The 15,207-nt window shown below is 39.3% G+C and overlaps 1 long non-coding RNA gene across 10 annotated transcripts in view; it reads right to left on the minus strand.

The window, feature by feature from the left end:
* LOC114019526 overlaps nt 1-15,207 on the minus strand; it is a 784,643-nt gene that overhangs the window by 493,564 nt on the left and 275,872 nt on the right. For 4 of the 10 annotated variants that reach the window (XR_006288645.1, XR_006288641.1, XR_006288639.1 and 1 more), the window contains 2 exons: nt 14,546-14,872; nt 8,831-9,017 (listed from right to left, as the gene is read on the minus strand). This is a non-coding gene — a long non-coding RNA (uncharacterized LOC114019526). Of the gene's footprint in view, nt 1-8,504; nt 8,592-8,830; nt 9,018-14,545; nt 14,873-15,207 lie in introns of all 10 variants that reach the window. The other 6 variants (XR_006288643.1, XR_005224384.2, XR_006288642.1 and 3 more) reach the window with 3 other exon arrangements.

Consider the following 15,207-nt stretch of genomic DNA (forward strand, 5'->3'; position numbering starts at 1 on the left):
TGAGCACAAGACCTGTCAAGAAAAGGACGCTCCCTCCTACCAAAAAGCAGGTTTCAGCAATGAGGATTAGCAGAATCTCTTCTCTTCCTCCAACCACACGTAAATTTGGGTTATTTGTGTATTTCTACATTTATGCCATTTGATCAGTCATTCCTCTCCTCACAAACAGCAGTGAAGAAGGATCATTCTAGCTTTAGAATTGTAGTGATTCTCATTAGCTGAGTGACCCCCCTCCCCCAGACGGAATGGACAGACATATGGGGAAAGTGAGGCAAGGTCACTCTCAAAGCACCCCTAAACAAACAGCTGATTTTATTTTGCTTCTTTTAGGGTCAGACAGGTTGACTTGCTTTAATCCCATCATCTGCAGTCTTCTACAGTTTGTGCTGCCGAAAGATTTTTCAATCAGGCTCACTGATGGAAAATAAAGGCGTAACAAGATATGTTTAAACTGATGAACCAAAAAAAAAAAGGGGGGGTCGTCTATTTTTTCTGGCATTCCTAAAGTGCAAACTAGATTTTTTTGTATAATATTTTAGTTAGTTTTATCGTATTCATATTTATGTAAGTAAACAGAAATGTATTCTTCCATTCTGCCTCGCAGTTTAACAATCATGGTTCAGCCCTAGTTACAGCTAACAAAATTTAGCTACAAGAATTTGATGCATTGCTTATCTGAATGGCAACAGTTTTATAAGTGTCCAAACAACTTTATTACATTACTTTTCTTATTCATACATCTACACACCCACGCGCCTTATGTGTTAGTTTTCTGAAACTGGCAACAAGACACTCTAAAACGTATTATTATTGAACAGGACTCTCCTCAAATTACTGAATATTACCCAAGGTCAGGAGGATATCTCAAACATATGGATAACCATATGCTTTATCCCTGACCCATATAGCCTTTTTTTTTTGTTCCTATAGGATTTTAAGTGTATTGTTCTCCAGAACAGATCAGGCTGCTCCCACTTCACTGTTTCTGCCATATACTCCAATCATTGCAGAGAAAAATAGAAACATATTCTGCATCAGTCCCAGTCTACTTCAAGAAATGACTGTAAATGCTTCTTTCAGTCTGCACTTCATCTTCATATCTGAAATGGTTATCCATTCTCTCAACACTAAGTGATCAGCATGATGGAACAGCAAGAGGCAATTATTACTGACCTTCAGAGACTAAAATACCTTAATGGTCATATGTTCTCCTCTCTGCTTCAATGACTCATTTATTTCTACAGTAACTCTTCTTCAAGAAAAAAAACCCCACAACATAAGTTGGCTAACTCAAAACTGACAGATATTAAGGGTTTCTTGCAGGTTGGGAACTTCTGCGGAATCTAGTTATTAAAACTATGTCTTTCTCCAGAATAGAGGAAAGAGTGGTTAGCACAGTAAAACACTGTCATGTAAATACTGCAAGATGAGCAGTAGTTATATTACTAATGCATGTTTTTTGGGAAGGTGATTTTTTATTTTTTACTGTGTCAATTGCTGCCATGCAATAATAATCTTTTTCCTCCATACCACACTTTTAAATATCCCACCATCTGATCTATTTCGATAGTACAGGCCTATAGCCAGTCATACAATTTGGTGGCCTGAAAACATAACAAACATAATTCAACAACAGCAACAACAAAACACTCAAAGTTCAAGGTATTTTACTGCCAAGATCCAGCTTTGAAATGGGTGGGCCCATGGTGTGAGCCAATGACTTTTTCTGCTTGATTATTTTTCATACATAGTTTGAATCCTCCCATAAACATAGAGGACTACATTTTCAATATTTGTGGGGACACACTGCACATTCAAAAAATGAATTGCAGGTGCAAATATCAGTACCTGTGCCTTAATTCGCACCTGTTAGTAGGTGTAAAATATGTGCACAGATTGACAAATAATTGGACAATATTACTATGTATCATTCTTCTTTCAGTCTTGTTAGTCTAAACAGACTGTACACAATACAGATTTTAATTTGATATTGCACAATAATTCATAAGATGGTTAATGTATATTGCATTAATATACAGTGTGTACTAAGAATAATACAGTAATTAATGTACCATAAGCTCAGAACAGTGTCCCGAGAAAACTTTGCAATAGTATCTTTCGCAAGTAGGCAAAATATTTTTGCTTTAAATATTGTTCAGTACATCTACATTTCTAAAAGAAATATGTATTTTACATAGAACGGTATTTACTCTCCTCTTAAAGTTTCGTTTTAGTAACAACAGGCCTGATTCTCCACAGACTTGTAACATGTATAATCATTTACACCTGTGCAAAGTGGATGTGAAACACTACTGAACAGGTCCCACTTTAAAGCTTTTTTCACTGGAATAAATGATTACATAAATGGCAAAGCAGTGGAGAATAAGACCCTAAGACAGGGGTTCTCAAACTGAGGGTTGGGACCCCCCTGAAGGTCGCGAGGTTATTAAATGCGAGGGGTCGCAAGCTGTCAGCCTCCACCCCAAACCTGGCTTTGCCTCCAGCATTTATAATGGTGTTAAATGTATTAAAAAAAGTGTTTTTAATTTATAATGGGGGGTCGCACTCAGAGGCTTGCGATGTGAAAGGGTCACCAGTACAGTTCAAGAACCATTGCCCTAGGACTATGTCCAAATACCACCTTCTTGCTCACCAGAACTTCTTCGTGTGCATCGTCAGTTGTAGCTGCTGACTTTACCAGTGGAAAAGCGGTTTTACTACTTTACACCTATTAGCCCTGCAGAGCCAACACAGTTCCAAAAGAATGAAGTTGAGTCTTCTGTTTTACACATCTTGAACAGAATTGTTCTTTAAATTATGAACCGTAAATAGGGTGACCATCTGTCCCGTTTTTAAAGGGACAGTCCCGTTTTGGGGGACTTTTTCTTATATAGACGCCTATTACCCTCCATCCTCGGTCCCTTTTTTCACAGTTGCTATCTGGTCACCCTAACCATAGAGATCACAGCCTGACTTTCAGAAACCAGGCAGAATGTACAGGACTGATAGCTTTGAAAAAAAAAACAAAAAAACAAAATAAACCACAACCATCCTTTTACTTATACACCGAGCAAATGCGCAATGGAGTCATTGTCTTTGTGTAGATTAAGATTTAAAAGCATGTTGTTAACATGTTAGCTAACGCACACGAAAACACATTTTAAAAGTCGAGTGTGGATAATGCAATGTATACTTTAACAACTGGTAAACTCATCCAATTAAAGCCTGAGGGGAACCAAGGCTTTTACTTAGCCAGTTTAGCACATGCTAAGACATGCACTGCCTTATGTACAATGGACTTAAAATGTTAACTACCGGTAATATAGTCTAACATGATGCCTTTAAATCTCTGACTAAAATGGGCTACTGAAAATACATTTAGGCTAGAGTTTGTGGCCCTACTGTAACTCAAGGTAATTCTTCTTTGCCATTTATCTTAGAGTTAGCTAACACCTTTGCAACTGTCCATTAAAGGTACAGTATGTTTAAACCACGTTTTAAAACCTGCAGCAGTGAGTATCAGAACCTGGGTCTACAGACTCGAGCTCGTGGAGCCAACACTACAGCACTAGAAACAGCTGAGTAGATGCTGGAGCTCAGGCTCTGAAGCCTCGGAAGGGACTGGGTTTCAGAGCCCAAGCTCCAGGCCAAGGCACGATGTTTACACTGCTGTTTTTAGCAATATAGTGTGAGTCTGTAGACCTGGGCTCTGAGACTTGCTGCCATGGTTTTAAAACGCAATGTAGACATACCCCTAGATGCTTCAGGGCACAGAAGTGTGTTGTTAATCCCAGGGCTTGTTAATTTGAGTTACAATATGGCTACAAACGTTTGTCCAGTCACTGCCAGAAACAAGCAGTATACCACAATCTCATATTTAAGTCACTTTTCTTAGTACACTTTAACACAAGTGAAGAAAAAGTGTTCATTATCAAGGATATTCTCCTTCATCAATTTGCTGTGTAATAATTTAAAAATTAATATTCCTTGTGAAACTAGCCTACTTACATAGCATTGACTTTTTCACTGCATTTATTTATTTCAGTTATTAATTTCTGCTATACAGTGAGGGTGGCCATTTTTAAAGTTGAATGAAATAAGATCCTTATAAGATGTTATGGAATTATTCAAGGAGACAGGGAAAAATGCTGTAGTTTAATACCTATAATATTTCCTTTTTGGCAGTCAGAATACTACCATGATTTTACTGGTGTAATAATGACCTGCATTCTATAAACTTCCTAATCAATAAGGATGCAAGAATGAGCGCTGCTTATTTGATAATTAAGCAGGAACGAGCACAAAGCTGTGGTATGACTACAACAATGCACCGTAGGGTTAAATCTGAGCATGATAGAAAGCTGATGCTAAAATGATTTGACAAATAATAGCTTTGAGTTCATTACTGCTATTCTCTGTAGAGTATTAACATACAACTAACAACCAGCCAGAAGGAGGAGTACATCTGTTATGTTACTTAGACACTTAAATACCATGATGCTGCCTTTAAACACAATAGAACTTCCATCGGCACCCTGTCCAATACATCCTTAGAATGCTGAATTTTCACAATTTTAATTTATGCAGCTGTGTTTATTTACATGGAGCCTACAAGTCTACTAAATAAGTCATCAGTTGCACTCATTCTTCACCATCATAGTTTTCCAGTATGTACACTTGTAGTGAGAGGTTTATTTACAGTGATTCAGGCAGTGGTGGACCAATTAAGAAACAGAAAAGATCTATAAAGAGGAGAATTTTTCTGCAGCATGAGAGTTAGCAAAGGGAAACTAACATGTTATTTAGCTCTGACACAGTAAACAAACTAGTACAACCAATCCTTCACATTCAGAGGTTAGGAGAAAAGAAATGAAATGGCATTCTAGAAGAGGTGGGTCATATGTATTATTTCGAAGTTTTATGTACACTGGCTGATAGGCATATACCAAGAGAGGAAAATCAGTGAAAACTGTCATGTATTCAGTCTATGATGGACCACGGATTTCACAAGAAACCAAACATTATTAACAATTTCCTGTTGTTACTATTAAGGGGTTTCACTTACTGAAGCTAAGCAACTGCCTAGAATACATCTCACACTGAAATTAAAATGAGAAAAGAGTTCTAAGTTGACTTCCTTTCTGTAAATAATCTTTATCCATTCCTCCTTTCATTCATTTTATAAATGTGGGCTACAGTTAGTGCAAGTCTACTAGTAGGATGTCCTGGAAAAAAATTAAAAACTTCTAGTTTGACAGATATCCAGTAGTTCATAGTTTTTCATTTTTCCTGTAAAGTTAAATGGTATCAGTATTTAAAGTGTCTGAGATTACCAAATGGGAATTCTTCACAATAGAAATATACTTTCCTTGTGGGCTTACAAAATAGCATTTAGTCTAATTTTTCATTAAGTAAATATAAGATTTTTCTGGGAAAATAACAATGCAACTTGTCTCCTTGAGATAGTTTTGTAATATCAAGAAGCAGTGTTATACTTTTGTTCCTTGAAAGACACTCAGAACAAGGTGGGCAAGATGTTGTGGGGGAAACCAACACCATGCAGTTGAATTCCCCAAGGAAAATTCATGTTTATTAAGTCGCTATTCTTGTTCAGTGAAGGTTAGCAAACATTTGAAAGAATTTCCTTCTGGGTCTAATGAAGTGGCAAACGGGAGTGGATGTGATAATACCTGACAGGCCTTGGTTTTCAGCTTGTAGAATTGGTATTATTTTGCACTATTTCAAGTTCTGGATCCTGGTTTCTGATAATATAACCAACAATTCAAATATCTCTCTCTATATACACACACTGAGGAAAATAAAAACAATTGCTCATGTTCGCTGCAGTGCAAAATCATTCTATTTAATGTTGCATTATTGTTAGCATTTGACAGCTTCATACATAATGATAGGGGTTAAGCATGCTGTATATTCAGCTGTACTGTAATGCAGACTTTCTTTTGCTATATTTCTTTCCAAATTTAGCATAGCTATTTCTTGCCGGCTTACAAGTCAGAATGAACTACTACTTCTACTTAGGACCTGACCCAATCAAAGTCAATGGAAAGACTCCCATTAATTTCAGTGCATATTAGTGCAGGCCCTTGAGGCCTACAATGCAGAAATATACTTGAAAAAGTAGTAGACTCAAAACACAACATACAAAGATACTTCTTATATTTTCACATTTCAGCTAGGGTCTTCTCTTCAGAAGCATAATTCATAGAATCATAGAAGATGAGGGTTGGAAGAGACCTCAGGAGGTCATCTAGTCCAATCCCCTGCTCAAAGCAGGACCACCACCAACTAAATTGTCCCTTTTGTTCCTTAGTTTCTACCTTTGTGACACTTAGCACCACAAAGAACGCAAATCATGCTCATCAGAGAATAGACTTCTAATCAAAAAGGCAGAATTCTAAGATTTTCTTTATTTTCTTACAGCCTCATACAGCAGCTGCATTCCTCCTCCAAGAGGCTTATTGTGTTATACTCACTAAAGAGTTTGAATCCACTACAGTTAGGCCATGTCTACACTACAAGTTTTGGTCTGTGCCAATTACATCAGCATAAGACCGCAACAGTTAGTCGATCGTGCATGTGCATTTATACTTGACTGCTTGCGTTAGTGCTGCACATACTCAGCAGGAGTGCTTGTGTTAACGCAAAGTGCAGTGCACTATGGATAGGTATCCCAGTGAGTCACATGCCACCCTCCAGCACAATCCCTTTTTGTAAATTTTCACAATGCATTGTGGGGCACACACAAGTCGCGCAGGGAGAGCTGGAAGCAAGGGGTCAAGTTCCCATGATGAAAATTGCTCCATCCAATACAGCCAAGCCTATTTAATAATTTTCACACCTTTTTAAAAATCCCACATACCTGCGTGGTACTTGTCACTGTCCACCATCTCTGACAGAAGCATGGGGCCCAGTGACACTTGTTTTTTATAATTTGACAAAATGAATTGCAACCAGATTTTTCCCTCCCTTGAATTCCTGTACTCAACAGTAATTTTTCTTGTGATAAAGATTAAAAAACAAAACAAAACTGGATGGCTTAGGAAATAAGCATTTGAATATAAAACCTTTCACCTATCAGTCACAGAATCAGATCAAGCCCAAGTGGAGGATGAATGAAGTCAGAGCCAGACAGTAGTTTGGTGGACTGTGAAAAATGAGCTGTGCTTCATTTATGGTGGACAGGTGTCCTCATCACAGACTGACACCTTGGCTGACAGACAAATGTTAGAACAAGCATGGGAACTACACTATCTTTGCATCCCTAAAGGATATACATCTTCAGGTCAGGATGAAGAGATTTTGGGCGTGTCCATATTAGGCAAAAAGTTAACATATGGTAGGAATACACCCAACATGTGGTAAAATTCTACTGAAGTTAAGGTGGGTGAGGTAATATCTTTTATTGGGCCAACTTCTGTTGGTAGAGAGACGAGCTTTCAAGCTTACACAGAGCTCTTCTTCTGCATAAGCTCGAAAGCTTGTCTCTCTCACCAACAGAATTTGGCCCAATAAAAGATATTACCTCACCCACCTTGTCTCTCTAATATCCTGGGACCAACCCAGCTACAATACCACTGCATACAAAAATGGCAAGATAGTGACGACAAGGCAGTTTGTAATTTTCACATGCGTTAGCAGATCCTGGGAAGATCAAACTGCTAACGTGTTAAAAATGCAACTAGATGTTTACCTCATTGTAGTTACTGCATATTAGCTGACATGTAGTAAGAACACACTTTGTTTCCTAGTGAAGACAAGACGATTGAGGGGACTGTATAAGTCAAAACAGCCCTGACACTCGTTCAACCTATTCTGTCCATAAACAGAAGGCATACGTCTCCAGTGTCATCAAATTAACACTAGATGATGCATTTCTAACCTCCTCTAAAAGCGTATTCATGAACTGTCAACTTTCATGAGCACTAAAATGAATTAAAGGAAAAACTGCAAAAACTGACGATGTTCCTAACCAATCTTTACTTGTTATTCAGAAAAAAATCCAGATGTGAAAGAAAACTACTGGAAGTTAACAGCTGAAGAAAAGTCTGTTTTTAAAAAGGTTTCTTTTCCTCCAAAAGATAAGAATATCTTTTCCAGAAAAAGGTGGTTGTCCTAGCCACATAAAAGAAGAGTAAATTGATTTGAAACATTTGTGGGAATAGCAATGTTTTTCCACAGCTGTAGGTGGAATAGCAACAATTAGCATTTTCACATGGACACCTTTGAAGATATCCACTTAGGTATTTTTAACGGGTGAAAGCTAAATTCATTCAAAATTCAGGGGCTTTTTCAAATACAATAAGTGTTCTTCCTCCTTTTCCTGCTCAATTCCCCATCTGACAATGCTTAAACAGCAATCCATTTACATCATTTAAAATCCCATATAGTGTAGCTTCTGAAATGTTCATATTTAACTGCAGAATTGCATTAATTTGCAATGACATGACCCAGCTGAAATGTAAAAATAATAATGTAAAGCTGACCTGCCAATATGCCAGGAGTATGTTGCAGTATCACCCAAGATGCATATCAGACCAATGCCTATTTCAAGTTTAATGATAAATGAGTTCCTAGGATACAAAATAGTGAAGATCATAAGTCCCATAAGGAATTTCTATCATTTCTTGTTGGAATTCAGATATCCACATTCATAGACAGTTATCAAGAAAAACGAAGACAGAATAAAATGAGTGGGGGAAATATAAGTGTAAATAAATTTAAAGCAAACGCTATTTCTGGCATTGCTAACTTGTTTATGAGATATGGAACAAGTAAAATTAGATATGAGTTTGGGAGCACTGGTTCTTACCTGTAGTCCTTAGTATCCAGAGAAGGGCATAGCCTGGACATTGCTTGGTAACCATTACAGTACCTCCTGCCATAACAGCAAGAGTGACAGGCAAGTCGTACTATCCCTCAGTAAGCAGTTTCTGAGCGGGCCCCCTCACTGAGGAAGACTGGCTTGACTTCTGGGCCTCGTTGCTATCCAGGGAAACCTTTAGAAAACAAAAACCATATAAGAAGATCAGCCAAAAAAAGAGAGAGAGACACTCCAATACAAACACTATGGAGATAACTGCTGAAAAATGAGTATTAGACAACTTTGGCACCATTCAAGCAATGTGATTTCCAAATTAGATTTGGGATATATAGTCCTAGAGCTAAAGGTTAACTGATTTGAATTACCCGATCTCTGACTCTAACTACTTTAAATAGGTGGCAAAACACAAGCCATTTCCTTTACATCTATAACTTCTGTTGAGTTCAGTAGTTCAAAAAGTCTTATTATCACAGCGAGATAAGACAGAATTATGACTCTGGGTTTGACATAGTGGAGTGCCTCATTACACATTGTCAGACATCACAGAGTGCACCACAGATTTCCCCCTCAAGGAGAAATAATGAGCTGTCCTGGATCCACGGTGCTTTTTACAGCATCTCAGATGTTTCCCTTTGTTTATTTTTTCATTTAAAAAAATAGCAGCCAAAGTAAACAAAAAGTAAAACAGTAGTATAAACTTGATAAAGACCAAAATGCCATTGTTGCTGACCAAGCAAATACTTTACTAGTCATAGAAATAATCTGTTTATTTAGCATTCTGTTGTAATAAAATGGGATGCCCACACAGTCTTTTTTTGTGCAATTCCCTCCTCATTATCATCCTGTCCAGTTTGCTGCAGGCCATGACGTAGTCTTTGATAATAGTTTTGGCATATGTTTCCTAGGGAAAGGCCTGGCCACCCTTCTGCTGAATGGATGTCCATCGCGTTAATGCTGAAGATACATATGTGCCGCCTCCCACTGTGTCAAACCCTTAACACCCACGTGATCTGTCACTATCATTTAATACCATCCAAGCAACATTAATTATACAGATAGTACAGACCTTCTCCTACAAATGGGAAATATATGTATTTATATTGTGCACACACATGAAATACACTCTATATATTAGCAACACACACTACATTTAATGACAGATAAGCTTGCAGCAGGGCATACCCTGCCCACCCAAAACCTTAAAAACAGGGAAATAAAAAGTTAAAGGGAAAGACATGTACACTCTTTTTCACCTTCATATTGAGTACAACTGCAATACACTGCAATGTCCCATAAGACTTTTGCTTCCATCTCCAACAGATAATCCAAAGCAGAAATAACACTAGAACAACAATTTTATTTATACGGCACCCCTGCCACTAAAAAAGGACTTGTGTGCTGAACAATAAAAAATCCTCATTAACAAAAACACTCCGACCTCCACAATATTACAGACAACAAGAATAAAAGACAAAAAGAATTAAAACAAGGCAATAAAACAACAACATCAGTGATAGTAATTTAAGAACGCCCCCAAAATAAGCTTCGAGCGTTTTTTTTTAAATGGGAAGAGATGAAATTACATGAATTTCAGGAGGGAGCGAAAGCTCTGTCGCCTACTGGCTCAAGGCATGATGTCCTGAAGCTACCCCAGCTTCATCAAATGCATACTCTAATGCAAAACCTTAACAGTGACCTCAGCAGTGTTAAGGCAAAATAACTTCCCAAATGCATGGAATGTGTGACAATCTGATGTATTGATCTGATGATAGAATTGATATAAAAAGCATATGATGTAATTTTTTGTTGTACTAAAACTCACTGACATCAGAAATTCACCATTCCTTCTACTGTTAGAATGAAACTCTCTGATGCATCCTTAAGTACAGTGCAGCTTCTGCTGCACCATAATATCAAAATCACTATCTAGCACCTTGCCACTTTCCACATCAAGCAAAATAATTAAACTATGACTCAACTGCATCTTATTGCCTTGCCAGGTGCACCTGGGTGCACAATGCATTGAGAACCAAAAATACTAAATCCAGTGCATTCCCCTATACAGCATTCCCAGCTCAAGGTAAAACATGACAGCAACAATCACCCTGAAGGTAAAGAGTATGAAAAATGCAACACAAAGAGGTTACCAATAAAATATCCAACCCTCCACAATAAAAGACCTTAACAAACATTAAAATGGTTATGGGAAAAAAACACATACATGCCCATGCACACAAAATAAATAGCATATACAGCAATACAGGAGCTTCTAACAAGAATATGTAGGTAGAACAGCTCTTGCTTGAGCCCATCTAGAAACAGATAATTAACCTCTGATGAAACTGAAAGCAATTTTTTCTTTTGTTTTGCCCCTCCCCCCCCTTTTTTTTTTTTAAAGGGCCAAACCACTATTCATAGGCTTGGATTCTGTACTGCATGTGGGATAGATTCAGGTTTCTAGAATCCATTCCATATTGTGTGGGTTTTTTTTTTAAACTGCTGATATACCAGCCCAGAGAAGCTGAAATTCTCATGAGCAATATTTCTTCCTTTATTGAGCAAGACAGCAAAGCAAATCAGAGTTCCAAACCAAAGCACAGAATGTGACATAGGAGTGCTCTAAAAATGAAAGTTTTGTTTTGTATATTTTCCGTGCTTAACGAATAAGCTGCCCCATTGCTCACAGAAGGGGAGTGGGGAGCTGAGCCGCTTTGAGTTGCTGGTCCCTTTAGTTCCCCGTTCCCGCTCCCCCTTTCCACTCCCATTGAGAATAACTTCCGGTTGCTGTGGGGAAAAGAAGGGGGAGACAGTTCCATCTGTTACAGCTCTGATTGGTTATTCTGTCCCAGGAAGAAGGCAAGTGGGGGACAGGCAGGCAGTCAGAGGGCTCAAATTCATTAAAGGGCTGTAGTGTCTCCCATCATTGTGAGATTGGCTCCAATCCAGCCCCAGCTGGTGAGGCTATCATAATGCAGCATGTCCTCTTAATCGCAGGGTTTTTGAAATTTTTCCAAACCAGGAGTGTTTAATAAAATGTCAACCCAAAAGTCAACTCTATTACTCAGTGCCCATGATGCTGCCTTGGAATCCTTAAACTTGACACTCCCTGGCATAGGCATGTTGTGGAAATTTGCCTTTGGATAAGTAAAAATGGCATAAGTGGTGTTGCTCCATCAAAGTAGGCCATGGGCCAGCTCCTAAACAACTTTCGACAGAATCACACATCTCCATATAAGTCTGGGGTGCCACAATGGTGAAGATGAAGGGATGCTATTTTACATACAGTAACGTATGTAATAAACTATTTAAATAAAATGATTGATACAGCTACAGAGGTTGGTAATGATACAGAATATCAGCTTGCCCGTCCACTCATTTTGCACAGTGATTCAGCAGCATCAATACCAAACAAACTGCCCCACAGGCTTCGGTATGTATCTCGTTTCTCCTCGTCCTCTAATGTAATCATCTTATTTTACTGTGGTATTAACGTCCAATACAAGGCACTTCTAAAGAAGTGAGAATTAACATTTCAAATCCTATGTGACTGGAAGTGAGGGTGGGGGCTAAAATTGTGGAGCAAGGCCCTTCTCACAAAATCTAGAGTCAACAGTTCTCACATTATCAGAATCTCATGATTATAGGATGTTGGGGGCGGTTTGCTGTTGTTTTGGACTTTTTTAAACCACACTTCCCCTGGTCTCCTAATGTTTGTCAGCATCCCTATAAACTTTCAACCTTACTCGAAACGGCTACCATTTCTCCATTCCTGCTTCTTCCCCCCAGTTAGGATGAAACAGGGCTGACCTCAGTGAAAATGATTACTTACTGGTATCCATAATGTAGAAAATGGACAGGAAACCATGAGAGAACAGGAAAATATGGGCAGGAAGGAAATTGAGGGCACATGCAAGGGAATGTAAGAAAAATTAAGAGATATAAGCAGAGAGAAAAGTTGTTTTCCATGAGTAGTTTTCTAACCAAAGCAAAAGTGGCTTTAAAATTTAATTGCATTTATTAAAAAATGTGCCTTTCAATTGCTTTAGTCACAAACCTATATTCAATTGAAAAGTGACAGTACAAAACTGTTGAGAGATTAGAGTATAAGAGGAATTATAAATGGGAAAAATACTTCATAATATCTACTGTATAAATACTGAGGAACTAACAAGATAAAAATTATAATTAAAAATGAGCTGCAAATCATCCTGAAGACACCATCTCTATCTGCATGCATGCAGCAGCTTGTACAAATGGGTTCTCTGTACAAGTTTACACAAGTTACCAAAGTGGAAAGCCAGGCATGAGAAATGTCACTCATCTAAGTCTGTTTTGGTTACATTTCCTATCACCAAGCAGACAGGAAGCGTTCTCAGACTCACAAAGAAGCAAACAGAAGTCAGAGCTAAAAGTAGACTCTTTTTCTGCATGCTATTACTCTGAAAGAACGGAAACCATATGGGGATCGGGTTATTATTCAGCTAGTTAGAGCCTTCAGGTGGCTTCAAATTAAAAAGAAAGATTGTCAACAGATGTACCCATCCACTCTACATCCTTTTTTTCATACAGTGTATTAAAACATTATTATAGCTGCATCCACTTGTGCTGCTATAGCCCAAGGTATGCCAGCATTTCAGTATCTGATTGTTACTTTCCTGTAAGAACTCACACACCGAAAACTTAGTTATAAAAATTCACTCTGGGATGAGCCTTTAGGTTTTTTGGAGTGGTCAAAAGTAGTTGTAAGCATTGTAGATGGTTCTACACATTAAACATACTAACTCTGACACACATACCACTTTTGGCGCTTTGTCGTCTAACGTGTCAGTTATCTGTGCATTTACCAATTCAGCACCGAGTGCTGTACTAGCCTTCTCTTGTGAATGAGCCCATCTGACACGTCCCCATTACATTATGTCCTAATATTACATGCCATAGGCAGCTATACCAGAATAAACACATGTTCCAGCTTTAAGAGTTTAATGACAGGTTAGCCCAGCATTTTCTTGTTCATGTGTGAATGGTATCAGCATTCATGAAACAGATTCTTGGCACTTGTGTGTGGGGACATGAACAAGTGTCCAAATGAGCACTGGGATAAAGCCTATTAACAGTACGTTTGAAACTTACCAAAATAAATTAACACTTTCAGGCATTTTAGATTTCATTCTGATTGGTGGGTGTAAGCTGGCGTGACTGTCCCCCCGCATCCGAGGGAGGCCACGCCTCCTCGCAGTTTGGTCTGCTAGAGTATTCTCCCAAATGAAGAAAAAACAAGGGGAGAATTTGCGGTTCTCAATGGGCCCCGGCCTTCCAGCATGGCGGGGCAGAAAGCAGTCAAGGCTCTGGCCTGCAGTTAGGCAGAGCTGTAGCAGTTTATCCGCCCAGTCTAGGGGCTCCAGCAGGGGGCGAGCGCCAAGTACTGTTGCTGGGGCTCCAGTAGGGATGCCCGAGAAACGCAGGCCTTTTGGCCTAAGAAGGGGGAATACTGCCACCCTAGGGGTGGGATGGCAGGGGGGACGCAGGCCTGCCCAACTCCATATCCCAGCCCAGGGCCCCAAACATTGTGGTCTGCAAAGTGGTGTGCCTCTGGGTCAGCTGGGATTCCACCCACAACACGCTGATCGTGTTTCCGGCGGCACCATAGTCAGACAGTAGTCTGACTCACTGACTCCTGCTTCCTATTCTCCCCCTCGGGTGTACCTGCATCCAGGGGTCATCCTCAGTCTCCCCGGGATACTCTGCCAAGGGTAGCGGTAGCAGCTCCTCAGCCTCGGGAGTGGCAGGGCTCTCTGGAAGCTCAGGCTGATCTTCTAGGCAGCAGCAGTTCTCCTTGGCATCCCACTCCAGCAGCAGGGAAGAAGCGTCTGTCTCCTTCTGCAGCTCCCTTTTGACAGAGCTGCTGGGCCAGCCTTTTATACTTCCTCTCTCTGTCCCACCGCTGCAGAGCGTGGCCCTCCTGGTTCCACCCACCAGGCGACTTGCAGCGTTCCCTCCGCGTCCACCTCTGAGGGAGGCCATGCCACCTCACTACAGTGGGATAGCAGGAGAAATAGCTGTGCATTGTGGTGTTTGCTTTTACACCAGCTATTTGAAATGTGAACAGAAAATGATCACAGACATTTTTAAATGTAGTACAGCAAATAATTGATTATGCAAATATAACCTGTTGTAGCATGTGTGGTATTCTTACTAACTCTGCCACCCAGGAAAATGTACATGGAAATCTACTGGCAGAGTACTTCAATTCATGAACTTAGTGCCATAAATTAATGTCTATCATCTTATGGGTTAATTTGCAACCGTATAGTGATTTGCAAGGACAGTAGAATCAAAGACTCAAAAGCAAAATATGCACAGAATGC

Source organism: Chelonia mydas, chromosome 2 (assembly GCF_015237465.2).
Source record: "Chelonia mydas isolate rCheMyd1 chromosome 2, rCheMyd1.pri.v2, whole genome shotgun sequence".
In the NCBI taxonomy this organism is placed as follows: domain Eukaryota; kingdom Metazoa; phylum Chordata; order Testudines; family Cheloniidae; genus Chelonia; species Chelonia mydas.